This window comes from Ambystoma mexicanum, chromosome 2q (assembly GCF_040938575.1).
Source record: "Ambystoma mexicanum isolate Mex_15411 chromosome 2q, UKY_AmexF1_1, whole genome shotgun sequence".
NCBI classification, from domain to species: domain Eukaryota; kingdom Metazoa; phylum Chordata; class Amphibia; order Caudata; family Ambystomatidae; genus Ambystoma; species Ambystoma mexicanum.
In genome coordinates, this window is record NC_090924.1 from 322,290,538 (window position 1) to 322,310,778 (window position 20,241).

Sequence of the window (20,241 nt, forward strand, 5' to 3'; positions counted from 1 at the left end):
CCAATATTAGTACATGTGTTGCTGAGGCACATAGGAATGGATCTGTTAAGAAATTAAACAAACACCTGGAAAAATGTTGAAACAGGTAGAATTTGGACTTACAATAAACTGACTCACCGTCAGATGTGCCATCCCTTGACCCACTGACCCCCTTACCTTTTGTGTAATCCTTTTGCTCTCAGCAGGGTTTTCCAAAGTTCCTTACTTAAAGAGGCTTTCATATAAAAAAAAATCCTAGACCTGTTTTTTATGGCCCACATGCCTCATATCCCGTTGCTCCCGATAAACTCACATCATCTCCCACCAATACAAGCTGTAAAAGATGTCAAGTGCATAGCCAAGGAAACTAGACGTGGGTCAAAGGTTGAGCAATCCTTAAATCAGCAGCAAAAATAACATTGAAATCAGCCTCAGAATCTCTTAAAGGATGGGCCAACATTGATTGCTTGCAGGGTGCAATCGGGCAGCCTCTGGTGCTGACGCCTTAAGGCAAGCGCAAAGGGAGAGCCAACCAAACCATTGATTAGGACCTCTGGACTTTCTGCCCTTTGACATAAGGACATTTGATATGGCAAACGTTTGACCAAACACAATTTAGATGTTGGATGGTATGAAATTAAGAGGCAAACAGCAATACACCAGCATTCTTTGCTGCTGTACTTATCTGGTCCTAAATGGTTTGGTTTAATGCCAATTATATTTAAAGATAAAAAGATTCATGCTCCAGGGTGCTTGCAAATTGACACCCCCTCCCCATCACGATGGCTGGGTGAGGCACGCGTGAGAGCATCACAGCAGACGCATAGACATGAGAAACACTCTGTACCTCTGAGTGTATGTGGACCCATGGCTGGATCAAGCACAAGGCAACAACAGGAGATGGTTTAAGGTGTCAGCACCCAGGCTGCCCCATCGCGCGCTGCAAGCATCAGATGTTGGACCATCCTTTAAGAGATTCTGAGGCTAATTTCAATGTTAACTTTGCCGCTGATTTAAGGATTGCTCAACCTTCGACCCACGTCTACTTTGCTTGGCTAAGCCCTGAAAATCTTTTACAGCTTGTATTGGTGGGAGATGATGTGAGTTTATCAAGAGCAATGGGATATGAGGCATGTGCGCCACAAAATGCAGGTCTAGGATCTTTTATATGCAAGCCACTTTGGAAAACCCTAGTGAGAGCAAAAGGATTACACAAAGGAAAGGGAGTCAGTGGATCAAGGGATAGCACATCTGACTGTGAGTCCGTTAATTGTAAGTCCAAATCCTACCCGTTTCGACATTTTTCCAGGCTTTTTGTTTCATTTCTTAACAGATCCATTCCTATGTACCTCTGTGTTTTCAACAGAGTTTTCATTGTAAGGGAGGGACATACAGTATGCCTTAAACATTCCTGGCAGGGAAGACTCTATGTAAAAGCAAGAGTAGAGTACAGCTTAATAAATAATCAGCAGGACACTCTAGACCTTCCCCAAAAAACATAACATGATTTCTCTGCATGTATGTGCGTTGAACAGCGCAAGTAGTTTGGTTAATGTCAGTGGATAAATGTTACTTTCCCACAGCGCAGAACAAAATCACTTGTACAGGCTGCTTCTGCAAAAGCATTACCGCTGTAGAAAGCAGTGAAAAGGTGAGGCAGTGTGCAGTCACCCCTGACCCTTCACTGCCCTGATCGGCCACGATCGGCCAAGGACCTCTCTATGAGAGCTGAGGGTGGAGTTTTTCTGGACCTCGGTAACTTAGGGAGACATGGCTAAAGGGATCCTCAATCAATGGCCCAGTCTTTGCTTTGTGGCCTGTCCGAATATTTCTGTTCTCCAAATTACCTGCTGCTGCCCAGGTGTCAGCTGGTGAGATGGAATGACGTCCCAGGGATGATCCTGGCAGATGATTTGCATAGGCACACCCCCTCTCCCTCTGTCTTAGCCCTGCTTACTCCACAATAGCAAGTATCTGGGGAAAATATAGTGGTCGAGTTAGGGTAGCAGTAACTAGCCAATCTGAGAAAGTAAATCTGGGGCGCTTGGCGACTTGTGGGGAACAACTGCAGAGCTCAGTGCCCAGAACGTTGTGGCACAGGGAGGAGGTCTGTGGGATTTCAGTAACGTAGAGACATGCAACCTGGTCGGGAGTGCTTCAGGTCTTCTTCCTTGCATGTTCCAAGCAACTCAACAAAGCATCAACAGGCTGAGATACCAGCCAATGAGCCCCTTTCCACTTGATTTAAAGCCTAAAATCTTTTCCATGCAAACACATAGCCCCCAAATATCATATTTTCTTTGTTTTCTCTCTCTCAGTCTCTCTCACTCCCCCTCCCTCCTACCCTCCCTCCTTCCCGCCCTCACTCTTTCTCCCCCCCACAAACCTCCCTTTCCCTCTCACTCTTCCTCTTCCTCTCCCTACCATTCATTTTAAGTTTTCATGCACTGCAGCACATTGTGACAATGGTATTTCACAATGAAACTGTTTGTTGATTTCTTTTTTGATTTCTGTAACTTTCAAACTAAAAGCAGCCAAATCCGGAGTACAACGCTCCGCTCCAATTAAAGATTAAGGCCTGAAGCAAGTAAAGCTGTAGTTCAGAGCGATGTTTGCAAATAGCACCTTAAAGCAGTTTACGCTGGAGTGCACAACAAGGGGGAAAGTGATAATACTGAGTTTGGTAAAATGGGATAAAAAAAATCAAAAGACGCGTGCCACTTCTAAACGTGCAAGCCAAGAAATTGAAGGCGACGGGGCTGTTCATTCAGTCAATAGGACTCACAAGTAAAAGGCTCCTGAGGCATTAGTGTTGAATTTGGCTCAAAATGTATTGTGTTGTCGTGTAATATGTATGAACATACAATTTCAATCTTCATTAAAAAAGATGTATTAAAAAAATAAAGCCTTGCAAATTAAGAAAGTTTCTGTCCTGTCATGTGCCAAAAATAGTGAATGCTTTACGAATGTGCGTGCCATCCTTTAGAGCAGGGGCCAATTTAATTTTCCCATTATCATTCCAATATTAGTACATGTGTTGCTGAAGCAAGCGCAAAAGGGAGAGTCAATCAAACCATTGATTAGGACCTCCAGTCAAAGGTTTGCCATACCAAATGTCCTTATGTCAGAGGGCAGAAAGTCAAAACACCATTTAGATATCGGGTGGTATGAAATGAAGAGGCAAACAACAGTGAATAAGCATTCTTTGCTGCTGTATTGATCTGGTCCTAAAGGGGTTGGTTTAATGCCAATTATATTTAAAGATTCATGCTCCAGGGTGCTTGCAAAATGACACCAACCCCCTCCCCATCACAATGGCTGGGTGATGCAAGCCTGAGAACATCACAATAGACCCATAGACATGAGAACAACTCTGTACCTCTGAGTGTATGTGGGCCCATGGCTGTATCAAGGACAAGGCAGAACAGGAGGTGGCTTATGGCGCCAGTTCCAGAGGCTGTCCAATTGATCCCTGTAAGCAACAAATGTTGGACCATCCTTTAAGAGATTCTGAGGCGGATTTCAATGTTAACTTTGCTGCTGATTTTAGGATTGGTCAACCTTCGACCCAAATCTAGTTTGCTTGGATAAGCCCTGGAAATCTTTTACAGCTTGTACTGGTGGGAGATGATGTGAGTTTATCAAGAGCAACGGGATATGAGGCATGTGTGCCACAAAAAGCAGTTCTAGGATTTTTTATAAGAAAGCCGCTTTAAGAAGGGAAGTTTGGACAACCCTACTGAGAGCAAAAGTATTACACAAAAGGTAAGGGGGTCAGTGGGTCAACGGATAGCACATTTGACTGCGAGTCCGTTTATTGTAAGTCCAAATACTACCAGTTTCGACATTTCCCAGGCTTTTTGTTTAATCTCTTAACAGACCCATTCCTATGTACCTCTGTTTTCATTGTAAGCGAGGGACATACCGTATGCCTTAAACATTCCTGGGCTGCGAAGACTCTATGTAAAAGAAAGAGTAGCAGACATCTTAATAAATCATCAGCAGGACCCTCTAGACCTTCCCCAAAAAACATAAAATGATTTCTCTGCATGTATGTGAGTTGAGCAGCGCAAGTAGTTTGGTTAATGTCAGTGGATAAATGTCACTTTCACACAGCGCAGAACAGAATCACTTGTACAGGCCACTTCTGCAAAAGCATTACCAGTGTAGAAAGCAGTGAAAAGGTGAGGCAGTGTACAGTCACCCCCGACCCTTCACTGCCCTGATCGGCCACGATCGGCCAAGGACCTCTCTATGAGAGCTAAGGGTGGAATTTTTCTGGAGCTCGGTAACTTAGGGAGACATGGCTAAAGGGATCCTCAATCAACAGCCCAGCATTTGCTTTCTGGCCTGTCCGTATATGTTTGTTATTCAAATTACCTGCCGCAGCCCAGACGTCAGCTGGTGAGATGGAATGACGTACCAGGCAGGATCCTGGCAGGTGATTTGCATAGGCACATCCCCTCTCCCTCTCTCTTAGCCCTGCTTACTCCACAGTAGCAAGTATCTAGGGAAAATACAGTGGTCGAGGTGGGGTATCAGTAACTAGCCACTCTGAGAAAGTAAATCTGGGGCGCTTCGCGACTTGTGGGGAACAACTGCAGAGCTCAGTGCCCAGAACTTTGTGGCACAGGGAGGAGGTCTGTGGGATATCAGTAACTCGGAGACATGCAACCTGGTTGGGAGTGCTTCAGGTCTCCTTCCTTGCATGCTCCAAGCAACTCAACAAAGCATCAACAGACTGAGATACCAGCCACAGAGCCACTTTCCACTTGATTTAAAGCCTAAACTCTTTTCCATGCAAACACATAGTCCCCAAATACCATATTTTCTTTGTTTTCTTTCTCTTTATCTCTCTCTACCTCCCTCCCTCCCTCCTGCCTTCCCTCCTGTCCTCTCTCTTTTCCCCCCGCCCCGCTCCCTCTCCCTCTCACTCTTCCTCTTCTCCCTTCCATTCATTTTAAGTTTTCATGCACTGCAGCACATTGTGACAATGGTATTTCCCAATGAAACTGTTGGAAAGTTACAGAAATCAAAAAAGAAATCAACCAACTAAAAGCAGCCAAATCCGGAGTACAATGCTCAGCTCCAATTAAAGATTAAGGCCTAGAAGCAAGTAAAGCTGTAGTTCAGAGCGATGTTTGCAAATAGCACCTTGAAGCAGTTTACGCTGGAGTGCACAACAAGGGGGAAAGAGATAATACTGAGTTTGGTAGAATGGGATAGAAAAACAAAAGAAGCGTGCCACTTCTAAAAGTACAAGTCAAGAAATTGAAGGGGACTGGGCTGTTTATTCAGTCAATAGGACTCACAAGTAAAAGGCTTCAGAGGCATTAGTGTTGAATTTGGCGCAAAATGTATTGTGTTGTCGTGTAATATGCATGAACATACAATTTCAATCTTCATTAAAAAAGATGTATTAAAAAATAAAGACTTGCAAATTAAGAAAGTTTCTGTCCTGTCATGTGCCAACAATAGTGAATGCTTTAAAAATGTGCGTGTCATCCTTTAGAGCAGGAACCAATTCCATTTTCCCATTATCATTCCAATATTAGTACATGTGTTGCTGAGGCACATAGGAATGGATCTGTTAAGAAATTAAACAAACACCTGGAAAAATGTTGAAACAGGTAGAATTTGGACTTACAATAAACTGACTCACCGTCAGATGTGCCATCCCTTGACCCACTGACCCCCTTACCTTTTGTGTAATCCTTTTGCTCTCAGCAGGGTTTTCCAAAGTTCCTTACTTAAAGAGGCTTTCATATAAAAAAAAATCCTAGACCTGTTTTTTATGGCCCACATGCCTCATATCCCGTTGCTCCCGATAAACTCACATCATCTCCCACCAATACAAGCTGTAAAAGATGTCAAGTGCATAGCCAAGGAAACTAGACGTGGGTCAAAGGTTGAGCAATCCTTAAATCAGCAGCAAAAATAACATTGAAATCAGCCTCAGAATCTCTTAAAGGATGGGCCAACATTGATTGCTTGCAGGGTGCAATCGGGCAGCCTCTGGTGCTGACGCCTTAAGGCAAGCGCAAAGGGAGAGCCAACCAAACCATTGATTAGGACCTCTGGACTTTCTGCCCTTTGACATAAGGACATTTGATATGGCAAACGTTTGACCAAACACAATTTAGATGTTGGATGGTATGAAATTAAGAGGCAAACAGCAATACACCAGCATTCTTTGCTGCTGTACTTATCTGGTCCTAAATGGTTTGGTTTAATGCCAATTATATTTAAAGATAAAAAGATTCATGCTCCAGGGTGCTTGCAAATTGACACCCCCTCCCCATCACGATGGCTGGGTGAGGCACGCGTGAGAGCATCACAGCAGACGCATAGACATGAGAAACACTCTGTACCTCTGAGTGTATGTGGACCCATGGCTGGATCAAGCACAAGGCAACAACAGGAGATGGTTTAAGGTGTCAGCACCCAGGCTGCCCCATCGCGCGCTGCAAGCATCAGATGTTGGACCATCCTTTAAGAGATTCTGAGGCTAATTTCAATGTTAACTTTGCCGCTGATTTAAGGATTGCTCAACCTTCGACCCACGTCTACTTTGCTTGGCTAAGCCCTGAAAATCTTTTACAGCTTGTATTGGTGGGAGATGATGTGAGTTTATCAAGAGCAATGGGATATGAGGCATGTGCGCCACAAAATGCAGGTCTAGGATCTTTTATATGCAAGCCACTTTGGAAAACCCTAGTGAGAGCAAAAGGATTACACAAAGGAAAGGGAGTCAGTGGATCAAGGGATAGCACATCTGACTGTGAGTCCGTTAATTGTAAGTCCAAATCCTACCCGTTTCGACATTTTTCCAGGCTTTTTGTTTCATTTCTTAACAGATCCATTCCTATGTACCTCTGTGTTTTCAACAGAGTTTTCATTGTAAGGGAGGGACATACAGTATGCCTTAAACATTCCTGGCAGGGAAGACTCTATGTAAAAGCAAGAGTAGAGTACAGCTTAATAAATAATCAGCAGGACACTCTAGACCTTCCCCAAAAAACATAACATGATTTCTCTGCATGTATGTGCGTTGAACAGCGCAAGTAGTTTGGTTAATGTCAGTGGATAAATGTTACTTTCCCACAGCGCAGAACAAAATCACTTGTACAGGCTGCTTCTGCAAAAGCATTACCGCTGTAGAAAGCAGTGAAAAGGTGAGGCAGTGTGCAGTCACCCCTGACCCTTCACTGCCCTGATCGGCCACGATCGGCCAAGGACCTCTCTATGAGAGCTGAGGGTGGAGTTTTTCTGGACCTCCGTAACTTAGGGAGACATGGCTAAAGGGATCCTCAATCAATGGCCCAGTCTTTGCTTTGTGGCCTGTCCGAATATTTCTGTTCTCCAAATTACCTGCTGCTGCCCAGGTGTCAGCTGGTGAGATGGAATGACGTCCCAGGGATGATCCTGGCAGATGATTTGCATAGGCACACCCCCTCTCCCTCTGTCTTAGCCCTGCTTACTCCACAATAGCAAGTATCTGGGGAAAATATAGTGGTCGAGTTAGGGTAGCAGTAACTAGCCAATCTGAGAAAGTAAATCTGGGGCGCTTGGCGACTTGTGGGGAACAACTGCAGAGCTCAGTGCCCAGAACGTTGTGGCACAGGGAGGAGGTCTGTGGGATTTCAGTAACGTAGAGACATGCAACCTGGTCGGGAGTGCTTCAGGTCTTCTTCCTTGCATGTTCCAAGCAACTCAACAAAGCATCAACAGGCTGAGATACCAGCCAATGAGCCCCTTTCCACTTGATTTAAAGCCTAAAATCTTTTCCATGCAAACACATAGCCCCCAAATATCATATTTTCTTTGTTTTCTCTCTCTCAGTCTCTCTCACTCCCCCTCCCTCCTACCCTCCCTCCTTCCCGCCCTCACTCTTACTCCCCCCCACAAACCTCCTTTTCCCTCTCACTCTTCCTCTTCCTCTCCCTACCATTCATTTGAAGTTTTCATGCACTGCAGCACATTGTGACAATGGTATTCCACAATGAAACTGTTTGTTGATTTCTTTTTGATTTCTGTAACTTTCAAACTAAAAGCAGCCAAATCCGGAGTACAACGCTCCGCTCCAATTAAAGATTAAGGCCTAGAAGCAAGTAAAGCTGTAGTTCAGAGCGATGTTTGCAAATAGCACCTTAAAGCAGTTTACGCTGGAGTGCACAACAAGGGGGAAAGTGATAATACTGAGTTTGGTAAAATGGGATAAAAAAAATCAAAAGACGCGTGCCACTTCTAAATGTGCAAGCCAAGAAATTGAAGGCGACGGGGCTGTTCATTCAGTCAATAGGACTCACAAGTAAAAGGCTCCTGAGGCATTAGTGTTGAATTTGGCTCAAAATGTATTGTGTTGTCGTGTAATATGTATGAACATACAATTTCAATCTTCATTAAAAAAGATGTATTAAAAAAATAAAGCCTTGCAAATTAAGAAAGTTTCTGTCCTGTCATGTGCCAAAAATAGTGAATGCTTTACGAATGTGCGTGCCATCCTTTAGAGCAGGGGCCAATTTAATTTTCCCATTATCATTCCAATATTAGTACATGTGTTGCTGAAGCAAGCGCAAAGGGAGAGTCAATCAAACCATTGATTAGGACCTCCAGTCAAAGGTTTGCCATACCAAATGTCCTTATGTCAGAGGGCAGAAAGTCAAAACACCATTTAGATATCGGGTGGTATGAAATGAAGAGGCAAACAACAGTGAATAAGCATTCTTTGCTGCTGTATTGATCTGGTCCTAAAGGGGGTGGTTTAATGCCAATTATATTTAAAGATTCATGCTCCAGGGTGCTTGCAAAATGACACCAACCCCCTCCCCATCACAATGGCTGGGTGATGCAAGCCTGAGAACATCACAATAGACCCATAGACATGAGAACAACTCTGTACCTCGGAGTGTATGTGGGCCCATGGCTGTATCAAGGACAAGGCAGAACAGGAGGTGGCTTATGGCGCCAGTTCCAGAGGCTGTCCAATTGATCCCTGTAAGCAACAAATGTTGGACCATCCTTTAAGAGATTCTGAGGCTGATTTCAATGTTAACTTTGCTGCTGATTTTAGGATTGGTCAACCTTCGACCCAAATCTAGTTTGCTTGGATAAGCCCTGGAAATCTTTTACAGCTTGTACTGGTGGGAGATGATGTGAGTTTATCAAGAGCAACGGGATATGAGGCATGTGTGCCACAAAAAGCAGTTCTAGGATTTTTTATAAGAAAGCCGCTTTAAGAAGGGAAGTTTGGACAACCCTACTGAGAGCAAAAGTATTACACAAAAGGTAAGGGGGTCAGTGGGTCAACGGATAGCACATTTGACTGCGAGTCCGTTTATTGTAAGTCCAAATACTACCAGTTTCGACATTTCCCAGGCTTTTTGTTTAATCTCTTAACAGACCCATTCCTATGTACCTCTGTTTTCATTGTAAGCGAGGGACATACCGTATGCCTTAAACATTCCTGGGCTGCGAAGACTCTATGTAAAAGAAAGAGTAGCAGACATCTTAATAAATCATCAGCAGGACCCTCTAGACCTTCCCCAAAAAACATAAAATGATTTCTCTGCATGTATGTGAGTTGAGCAGCGCAAGTAGTTTGGTTAATGTCAGTGGATAAATGTCACTTTCACACAGCGCAGAACAGAATCACTTGTACAGGCCACTTCTGCAAAAGCATTACCAGTGTAGAAAGCAGTGAAAAGGTGAGGCAGTGTACAGTCACCCCCGACCCTTCACTGCCCTGATCGGCCACGATCGGCCAAGGACCTCTCTATGAGAGCTAAGGGTGGAATTTTTCTGGAGCTCGGTAACTTAGGGAGACATGGCTAAAGGGATCCTCAATCAACAGCCCAGCATTTGCTTTCTGGCCTGTCCGTATATGTTTGATATTCAAATTACCTGCCGCAGCCCAGACGTCAGCTGGTGAGATGGAATGACGTACCAGGCAGGATCCTGGCAGGTGATTTGCATAGGCACATCCCCTCTCCCTCTCTCTTAGCCCTGCTTACTCCACAGTAGCAAGTATCTAGGGAAAATACAGTGGTCGAGGTGGGGTATCAGTAACTAGCCACTCTGAGAAAGTAAATCTGGGGCGCTTCGCGACTTGTGGGGAACAACTGCAGAGCTCAGTGCCCAGAACTTTGTGGCACAGGGAGGAGGTCTGTGGGATATCAGTAACTCGGAGACATGCAACCTGGTTGGGAGTGCTTCAGGTCTCCTTCCTTGCATGCTCCAAGCAACTCAACAAAGCATCAACAGACTGAGATACCAGCCACAGAGCCACTTTCCACTTGATTTAAAGCCTAAACTCTTTTCCATGCAAACACATAGTCCCCAAATACCATATTTTCTTTGTTTTCTCTCTCTTTATCTCTCTCTACCTCCCTCCCTCCCTCCTGCCTTCCCTCCTGTCCTCTCTCTTTTCCCCCCGCCCCGCTCCCTCTCCCTCTCACTCTTCCTCTTCTCCCTTCCATTCATTTTAAGTTTTCATGCACTGCAGCACATTGTGACAATGGTATTTCCCAATGAAACTGTTGGAAAGTTACAGAAATCAAAAAAGAAATCAACCAACTAAAAGCAGCCAAATCCGGAGTACAATGCTCAGCTCCAATTAAAGATTAAGGCCTAGAAGCAAGTAAAGCTGTAGTTCAGAGCGATGTTTGCAAATAGCACCTTGAAGCAGTTTACGCTGGAGTGCACAACAAGGGGGAAAGAGATAATACTGAGTTTGGTAGAATGGGATAGAAAAACAAAAGAAGCGTGCCACTTCTAAAAGTACAAGTCAAGAAATTGAAGGGGACTGGGCTGTTTATTCAGTCAATAGGACTCACAAGTAAAAGGCTTCAGAGGCATTAGTGTTGAATTTGGCGCAAAATGTATTGTGTTGTCGTGTAATATGCATGAACATACAATTTCAATCTTCATTAAAAAAGATGTATTAAAAAATAAAGACTTGCAAATTAAGAAAGTTTCTGTCCTGTCATGTGCCAACAATAGTGAATGCTTTAAAAATGTGCGTGTCATCCTTTAGAGCAGGAACCAATTCCATTTTCCCATTATCATTCCAATATTAGTACATGTGTTGCTGAGGCACATAGGAATGGATCTGTTAAGAAATTAAACAAACACCTGGAAAAATGTTGAAACAGGTAGAATTTGGACTTACAATAAACTGACTCACCGTCAGATGTGCCATCCCTTGACCCACTGACCCCCTTACCTTTTGTGTAATCCTTTTGCTCTCAGCAGGGTTTTCCAAAGTTCCTTACTTAAAGAGGCTTTCATATAAAAAAAAATCCTAGACCTGTTTTTTATGGCCCACATGCCTCATATCCCGTTGCTCCCGATAAACTCACATCATCTCCCACCAATACAAGCTGTAAAAGATGTCAAGTGCATAGCCAAGGAAACTAGACGTGGGTCAAAGGTTGAGCAATCCTTAAATCAGCAGCAAAAATAACATTGAAATCAGCCTCAGAATCTCTTAAAGGATGGGCCAACATTGATTGCTTGCAGGGTGCAATCGGGCAGCCTCTGGTGCTGACGCCTTAAGGCAAGCGCAAAGGGAGAGCCAACCAAACCATTGATTAGGACCTCTGGACTTTCTGCCCTTTGACATAAGGACATTTGATATGGCAAACGTTTGACCAAACACAATTTAGATGTTGGATGGTATGAAATTAAGAGGCAAACAGCAATACACCAGCATTCTTTGCTGCTGTACTTATCTGGTCCTAAATGGTTTGGTTTAATGCCAATTATATTTAAAGATAAAAAGATTCATGCTCCAGGGTGCTTGCAAATTGACACCCCCTCCCCATCACGATGGCTGGGTGAGGCACGCGTGAGAGCATCACAGCAGACGCATAGACATGAGAAACACTCTGTACCTCTGAGTGTATGTGGACCCATGGCTGGATCAAGCACAAGGCAACAACAGGAGATGGTTTAAGGTGTCAGCACCCAGGCTGCCCCATCGCGCGCTGCAAGCATCAGATGTTGGACCATCCTTTAAGAGATTCTGAGGCTAATTTCAATGTTAACTTTGCCGCTGATTTAAGGATTGCTCAACCTTCGACCCACGTCTACTTTGCTTGGCTAAGCCCTGAAAATCTTTTACAGCTTGTATTGGTGGGAGATGATGTGAGTTTATCAAGAGCAATGGGATATGAGGCATGTGCGCCACAAAATGCAGGTCTAGGATCTTTTATATGCAAGCCACTTTGGAAAACCCTAGTGAGAGCAAAAGGATTACACAAAGGAAAGGGAGTCAGTGGATCAAGGGATAGCACATCTGACTGTGAGTCCGTTAATTGTAAGTCCAAATCCTACCCGTTTCGACATTTTTCCAGGCTTTTTGTTTCATTTCTTAACAGATCCATTCCTATGTACCTCTGTGTTTTCAACAGAGTTTTCATTGTAAGGGAGGGACATACAGTATGCCTTAAACATTCCTGGCAGGGAAGACTCTATGTAAAAGCAAGAGTAGAGTACAGCTTAATAAATAATCAGCAGGACACTCTAGACCTTCCCCAAAAAACATAACATGATTTCTCTGCATGTATGTGCGTTGAACAGCGCAAGTAGTTTGGTTAATGTCAGTGGATAAATGTTACTTTCCCACAGCGCAGAACAAAATCACTTGTACAGGCTGCTTCTGCAAAAGCATTACCGCTGTAGAAAGCAGTGAAAAGGTGAGGCAGTGTGCAGTCACCCCTGACCCTTCACTGCCCTGATCGGCCACGATCGGCCAAGGACCTCTCTATGAGAGCTGAGGGTGGAGTTTTTCTGGACCTCCGTAACTTAGGGAGACATGGCTAAAGGGATCCTCAATCAATGGCCCAGTCTTTGCTTTGTGGCCTGTCCGAATATTTCTGTTCTCCAAATTACCTGCTGCTGCCCAGGTGTCAGCTGGTGAGATGGAATGACGTCCCAGGGATGATCCTGGCAGATGATTTGCATAGGCACACCCCCTCTCCCTCTGTCTTAGCCCTGCTTACTCCACAATAGCAAGTATCTGGGGAAAATATAGTGGTCGAGTTAGGGTAGCAGTAACTAGCCAATCTGAGAAAGTAAATCTGGGGCGCTTGGCGACTTGTGGGGAACAACTGCAGAGCTCAGTGCCCAGAACGTTGTGGCACAGGGAGGAGGTCTGTGGGATTTCAGTAACGTAGAGACATGCAACCTGGTCGGGAGTGCTTCAGGTCTTCTTCCTTGCATGTTCCAAGCAACTCAACAAAGCATCAACAGGCTGAGATACCAGCCAATGAGCCCCTTTCCACTTGATTTAAAGCCTAAAATCTTTTCCATGCAAACACATAGCCCCCAAATATCATATTTTCTTTGTTTTCTCTCTCTCAGTCTCTCTCACTCCCCCTCCCTCCTACCCTCCCTCCTTCCCGCCCTCACTCTTTCTCCCCCCCACAAACCTCCCTTTCCCTCTCACTCTTCCTCTTCCTCTCCCTACCATTCATTTTAAGTTTTCATGCACTGCAGCACATTGTGACAATGGTATTCCACAATGAAACTGTTTGTTGATTTCTTTTTGATTTCTGTAACTTTCAAACTAAAAGCAGCCAAATCCGGAGTACAACGCTCCGCTCCAATTAAAGATTAAGGCCTAGAAGCAAGTAAAGCTGTAGTTCAGAGCGATGTTTGCAAATAGCACCTTAAAGCAGTTTACGCTGGAGTGCACAACAAGGGGGAAAGTGATAATACTGAGTTTGGTAAAATGGGATAAAAAAAATCAAAAGACGCGTGCCACTTCTAAATGTGCAAGCCAAGAAATTGAAGGCGACGGGGCTGTTCATTCAGTCAATAGGACTCACAAGTAAAAGGCTCCTGAGGCATTAGTGTTGAATTTGGCTCAAAATGTATTGTGTTGTCGTGTAATATGTATGAACATACAATTTCAATCTTCATTAAAAAAGATGTATTAAAAAAATAAAGCCTTGCAAATTAAGAAAGTTTCTGTCCTGTCATGTGCCAAAAATAGTGAATGCTTTACGAATGTGCGTGCCATCCTTTAGAGCAGGGGCCAATTTAATTTTCCCATTATCATTCCAATATTAGTACATGTGTTGCTGAAGCAAGCGCAAAGGGAGAGTCAATCAAACCATTGATTAGGACCTCCAGTCAAAGGTTTGCCATACCAAATGTCCTTATGTCAGAGGGCAGAAAGTCAAAACACCATTTAGATATCGGGTGGTATGAAATGAAGAGGCAAACAACAGTGAATAAGCATTCTTTGCTGCTGTATTGATCTGGTCCTAAAGGGGGTGGTTTAATGCCAATTATATTTAAAGATTCATGCTCCAGGGTGCTTGCAAAATGACACCAACCCCCTCCCCATCACAATGGCTGGGTGATGCAAGCCTGAGAACATCACAATAGACCCATAGACATGAGAACAACTCTGTACCTCGGAGTGTATGTGGGCCCATGGCTGTATCAAGGACAAGGCAGAACAGGAGGTGGCTTATGGCGCCAGTTCCAGAGGCTGTCCAATTGATCCCTGTAAGCAACAAATGTTGGACCATCCTTTAAGAGATTCTGAGGCTGATTTCAATGTTAACTTTGCTGCTGATTTTAGGATTGGTCAACCTTCGACCCAAATCTAGTTTGCTTGGATAAGCCCTGGAAATCTTTTACAGCTTGTACTGGTGGGAGATGATGTGAGTTTATCAAGAGCAACGGGATATGAGGCATGTGTGCCACAAAAAGCAGTTCTAGGATTTTTTATAAGAAAGCCGCTTTAAGAAGGGAAGTTTGGACAACCCTACTGAGAGCAAAAGTATTACACAAAAGGTAAGGGGGTCAGTGGGTCAACGGATAGCACATTTGACTGCGAGTCCGTTTATTGTAAGTCCAAATACTACCAGTTTCGACATTTCCCAGGCTTTTTGTTTAATCTCTTAACAGACCCATTCCTATGTACCTCTGTTTTCATTGTAAGCGAGGGACATACCGTATGCCTTAAACATTCCTGGGCTGCGAAGACTCTATGTAAAAGAAAGAGTAGCAGACATCTTAATAAATCATCAGCAGGACCCTCTAGACCTTCCCCAAAAAACATAAAATGATTTCTCTGCATGTATGTGAGTTGAGCAGCGCAAGTAGTTTGGTTAATGTCAGTGGATAAATGTCACTTTCACACAGCGCAGAACAGAATCACTTGTACAGGCCACTTCTGCAAAAGCATTACCAGTGTAGAAAGCAGTGAAAAGGTGAGGCAGTGTACAGTCACCCCCGACCCTTCACTGCCCTGATCGGCCACGATCGGCCAAGGACCTCTCTATGAGAGCTAAGGGTGGAATTTTTCTGGAGCTCGGTAACTTAGGGAGACATGGCTAAAGGGATCCTCAATCAACAGCCCAGCATTTGCTTTCTGGCCTGTCCGTATATGTTTGTTATTCAAATTACCTGCCGCAGCCCAGACGTCAGCTGGTGAGATGGAATGACGTACCAGGCAGGATCCTGGCAGGTGATTTGCATAGGCACATCCCCTCTCCCTCTCTCTTAGCCCTGCTTACTCCACAGTAGCAAGTATCTAGGGAAAATACAGTGGTCGAGGTGGGGTATCAGTAACTAGCCACTCTGAGAAAGTAAATCTGGGGCGCTTCGCGACTTGTGGGGAACAACTGCAGAGCTCAGTGCCCAGAACTTTGTGGCACAGGGAGGAGGTCTGTGGGATATCAGTAACTTGGAGACATGCAACCTGGTTGGGAGTGCTTCAGGTCTCCTTCCTTGCATGCTCCAAGCAACTCAACAAAGCATCAACAGACTGAGATACCAGCCACAGAGCCACTTTCCACTTGATTTAAAGCCTAAACTCTTTTCCATGCAAACACATAGTCCCCAAATACCATATTTTCTTTGTTTTCTCTCTCTTTATCTCTCTCTACCTCCCTCCCTCCCTCCTGCCTTCCCTCCTGTCCTCTCTCTTTTCCCCCCGCCCCGCTCCCTCTCCCTCTCACTCTTCCTCTTCTCCCTTCCATTCATTTTAAGTTTTCATGCACTGCAGCACATTGTGACAATGGTATTTCCCAATGAAACTGTTGGAAAGTTACAGAAATCAAAAAAGAAATCAACCAACTAAAAGCAGCCAAATCCGGAGTACAATGCTCAGCTCCAATTAAAGATTAAGGCCTAGAAGCAAGTAAAGCTGTAGTTCAGAGCGATGTTTGCAAATAGCACCTTGAAGCAGTTTACGCTGGAGTGCACAACAAGGGGGAAAGAGATAATACTGAGTTTGGTAGAATGGGATCGAAAAACAAAAGAAGCGTGCCACTTCTAAAAGTACAAGTCAAGAAATTGAAGGGGACTGGGCTGTTTATTCAGTCAATAGGACTCACAAGTAAAAGGCTTCAGAGGCATTAGTGTTGAATTTGGCGCAAAATGTATTGTGTTGTCGTGTAATATGCATGAACATACAATTTCAATCTTCATTAAAAAAGATGTATTAAAAAATAAAGACTTGCAAATTAAGAAAGTTTCTGTCCTGTCATGTGCCAACAATAGTGAATGCTTTAAAAATGTGCGTGTCATCCTTTAGAGCAGGAACCAATTCCATTTTCCCATTATCATTCCAATATTAGTACATGTGTTGCTGAGGCACATAGGAATGGATCTGTTAAGAAATTAAACAAACACCTGGAAAAATGTTGAAACAGGTAGAATTTGGACTTACAATAAACTGACTCACCGTCAGATGTGCCATCCCTTGACCCACTGACCCCCTTACCTTTTGTGTAATCCTTTTGCTCTCAGCAGGGTTTTCCAAAGTTCCTTACTTAAAGAGGCTTTCATATAAAAAAAAATCCTAGACCTGTTTTTTATGGCCCACATGCCTCATATCCCGTTGCTCCCGATAAACTCACATCATCTCCCACCAATACAAGCTGTAAAAGATGTCAAGTGCATAGCCAAGGAAACTAGACGTGGGTCAAAGGTTGAGCAATCCTTAAATCAGCAGCAAAAATAACATTGAAATCAGCCTCAGAATCTCTTAAAGGATGGGCCAACATTGATTGCTTGCAGGGTGCAATCGGGCAGCCTCTGGTGCTGACGCCTTAAGGCAAGCGCAAAGGGAGAGCCAACCAAACCATTGATTAGGACCTCTGGACTTTCTGCCCTTTGACATAAGGACATTTGATATGGCAAACGTTTGACCAAACACAATTTAGATGTTGGATGGTATGAAATTAAGAGGCAAACAGCAATACACCAGCATTCTTTGCTGCTGTACTTATCTGGTCCTAAATGGTTTGGTTTAATGCCAATTATATTTAAAGATAAAAAGATTCATGCTCCAGGGTGCTTGCAAATTGACACCCCCTCCCCATCACGATGGCTGGGTGAGGCACGCGTGAGAGCATCACAGCAGACGCATAGACATGAGAAACACTCTGTACCTCTGAGTGTATGTGGACCCATGGCTGGATCAAGGACAAGGCAACAACAGGAGATGGTTTAAGGTGTCAGCACCCAGGCTGGCCCATCGCGCGCTGCAAGCATCAGATGTTGGACCATCCTTTAAGAGATTCTGAGGCTAATTTCAATGTTAACTTTGCTGCTGATTTAAGGATTGCTCAACCTTCGACCCACGTCTAGTTTGCTTGGCTAAGCCCTGAAAATCTTTTACAGCTTGTATTGGTGGGAGATGATGTGAGTTTATCAAGAGCAATGGGATATGAGGCATGTGCGCCACAAAATGCAGGTCTAGGATCTTTTATATGCAAGCCACTTTGGAAAACCCTAGTGAGAGCAAAAGGATTACACAAAGGAAAGGGAGTCAGTGAATCAAGGGATAGCACATCTGACTGTGAGTCTGTTAATTGTAAGTCCAAATCCTACCCGTTTCGACATTTTTCCAGGCTTTTTGTTTCATTTCTTAACAGATCCATTCCTATGTACCTCTGTGTTTTCAACAGAGTTTTCATTGTAAGGGAGGGACATACAGTATGCCTTAAACATTCCTGGCAGGGAAGACTCTATGTAAAAGCAAGAGTAGAGTACAGCTTAATAAATAATCAGCAGGACACTCTAGACCTTCCCCAAAAAACATAACATGATTTCTCTGCATGTATGTGCGTTGAACAGCGCAAGTAGTTTGGTTAATGTCAGTGGATAAATGTTACTTTCCCACAGCGCAGAACAAAATCACTTGTACAGGCTGCTTCTGCAAAAGCATTACCGCTGTAGAAAGCAGTGAAAAGGTGAGGCAGTGTGCAGTCACCCCTGACCCTTCACTGCCCTGATCGGCCACGATCGGCCAAGGACCTCTCTATGAGAGCTGAGGGTGGAGTTTTTCTGGACCTCGGTAACTTAGGGAGACATGGCTAAAGGGATCCTCAATCAATGGCCCAGTCTTTGCTTTGTGGCCTGTCCGAATATTTCTGTTCTCCAAATTACCTGCTGCTGCCCAGGTGTCAGCTGGTGAGATGGAATGACGTCCCAGGGATGATCCTGGCAGATGATTTGCATAGGCACACCCCCTCTCCCTCTGTCTTAGCCCTGCTTACTCCACAATAGCAAGTATCTGGGGAAAATATAGTGGTCGAGTTAGGGTAGCAGTAACTAGCCAATCTGAGAAAGTAAATCTGGGGCGCTTGGCGACTTGTGGGGAACAACTGCAGAGCTCAGTGCCCAGAACGTTGTGGCACAGGGAGGAGGTCTGTGGGATTTCAGTAACGTAGAGACATGCAACCTGGTCGGGAGTGCTTCAGGTCTTCTTCCTTGCATGTTCCAAGCAACTCAACAAAGCATCAACAGGCTGAGATACCAGCCAATGAGCCCCTTTCCACTTGATTTAAAGCCTAAAATCTTTTCCATGCAAACACATAGCCCCCAAATATCATATTTTCTTTGTTTTCTCTCTCTCAGTCTCTCTCACTCCCCCTCCCTCCTACCCTCCCTCCTTCCCGCCCTCACTCTTTCTCCCCCCCACAAACCTCCCTTTCCCTCTCACTCTTCCTCTTCCTCTCCCTACCATTCATTTTAAGTTTTCATGCACTGCAGCACATTGTGACAATGGTATTCCACAATGAAACTGTTTGTTGATTTCTTTTTGATTTCTGTAACTTTCAAACTAAAAGCAGCCAAATCCGGAGTACAACGCTCCGCTCCAATTAAAGATTAAGGCCTAGAAGCAAGTAAAGCTGTAGTTCAGAGCGATGTTTGCAAATAGCACCTTAAAGCAGTTTACGCTGGAGTGCACAACAAGGGGGAAAGTGATAATACTGAGTTTGGTAAAATGGGATAAAAAAAATCAAAAGACGCGTGCCACTTCTAAATGTGCAAGCCAAGAAATTGAAGGCGACGGGGCTGTTCATTCAGTCAATAGGACTCACAAGTAAAAGGCTCCTGAGGCATTAGTGTTGAATTTGGCTCAAAATGTATTGTGTTGTCGTGTAATATGTATGAACATACAATTTCAATCTTCATTAAAAAAAGATGTATTAAAAAAATAAAGCCTTGCAAATTAAGAAAGTTTCTGTCCTGTCATGTGCCAAAAATAGTGAATGCTTTACGAATGTGCGTGCCATCCTTTAGAGCAGGGGCCAATTTAATTTTCCCATCATCATTCCAATATTAGTACATGTGTTGCTGAAGCAAGCGCAAAGGGAGAGTCAATCAAACCATTGATTAGGACCTCCAGTCAAAGGTTTGCCATACCAAATGTCCTTATGTCAGAGGGCAGAAAGTCAAAACACCATTTAGATATCGGGTGGTATGAAATGAAGAGGCAAACAACAGTGAATAAGCATTCTTTGCTGCTGTATTGATCTGGTCCTAAAGGGGTTGGTTTAATGGCAATTATATTTAAAGATTCATGCTCCAGGGTGCTTGCAAAATGACACCAACCCCCTCCCCATCACAATGGCTGGGTGATGCAAGCCTGAGAACATCACAATAGACCCATAGACATGAGAACAACTCTGTACCTCTGAGTGTATGTGGGCCCATGGCTGTATCAAGGACAAGGCAGAACAGGAGGTGGCTTATGGCGCCAGTTCCAGAGGCTGTCCAATTGATCCCTGTAAGCAACAAATGTTGGACCATCCTTTAAGAGATTCTGAGGCTGATTTCAATGTTAACTTTGCTGCTGATTTTAGGATTGGTCAACCTTCGACCCAAATCTAGTTTGCTTGGATAAGCCCTGGAAATCTTTTACAGCTTGTACTGGTGGGAGATGATGTGAGTTTATCAAGAGCAACGGGATATGAGGCATGTGTGCCACAAAAAGCAGTTCTAGGA

The 20,241-nt window shown here is 44.1% G+C and overlaps 4 non-coding genes across 4 annotated transcripts; all 4 read right to left on the bottom strand.

Moving 5' to 3' along the window:
- Positions 1–2,923: 2,923 nt before the first annotated feature.
- Positions 2,924–3,030, bottom strand: LOC138570520 (U6 spliceosomal RNA). The gene has a single exon (XR_011303561.1). It is a non-coding gene; the product is annotated as a U6 spliceosomal RNA (small nuclear RNA).
- Positions 3,031–8,447: 5,417 nt separating this feature from the next.
- LOC138570521 (U6 spliceosomal RNA) lies at positions 8,448–8,554 on the bottom strand. The gene has a single exon (XR_011303562.1). It is a non-coding gene; the product is annotated as a U6 spliceosomal RNA (small nuclear RNA).
- Positions 8,555–13,970: 5,416 nt separating this feature from the next.
- Positions 13,971–14,077, bottom strand: LOC138570522 (U6 spliceosomal RNA). The gene has a single exon (XR_011303563.1). It is a non-coding gene; the product is annotated as a U6 spliceosomal RNA (small nuclear RNA).
- A 5,417-nt stretch (positions 14,078–19,494) lies between these two features.
- LOC138570821 (U6 spliceosomal RNA) lies at positions 19,495–19,601 on the bottom strand. The gene has a single exon (XR_011303846.1). It is a non-coding gene; the product is annotated as a U6 spliceosomal RNA (small nuclear RNA).
- Between the last annotated feature and the right edge of the window lie 640 nt (positions 19,602–20,241).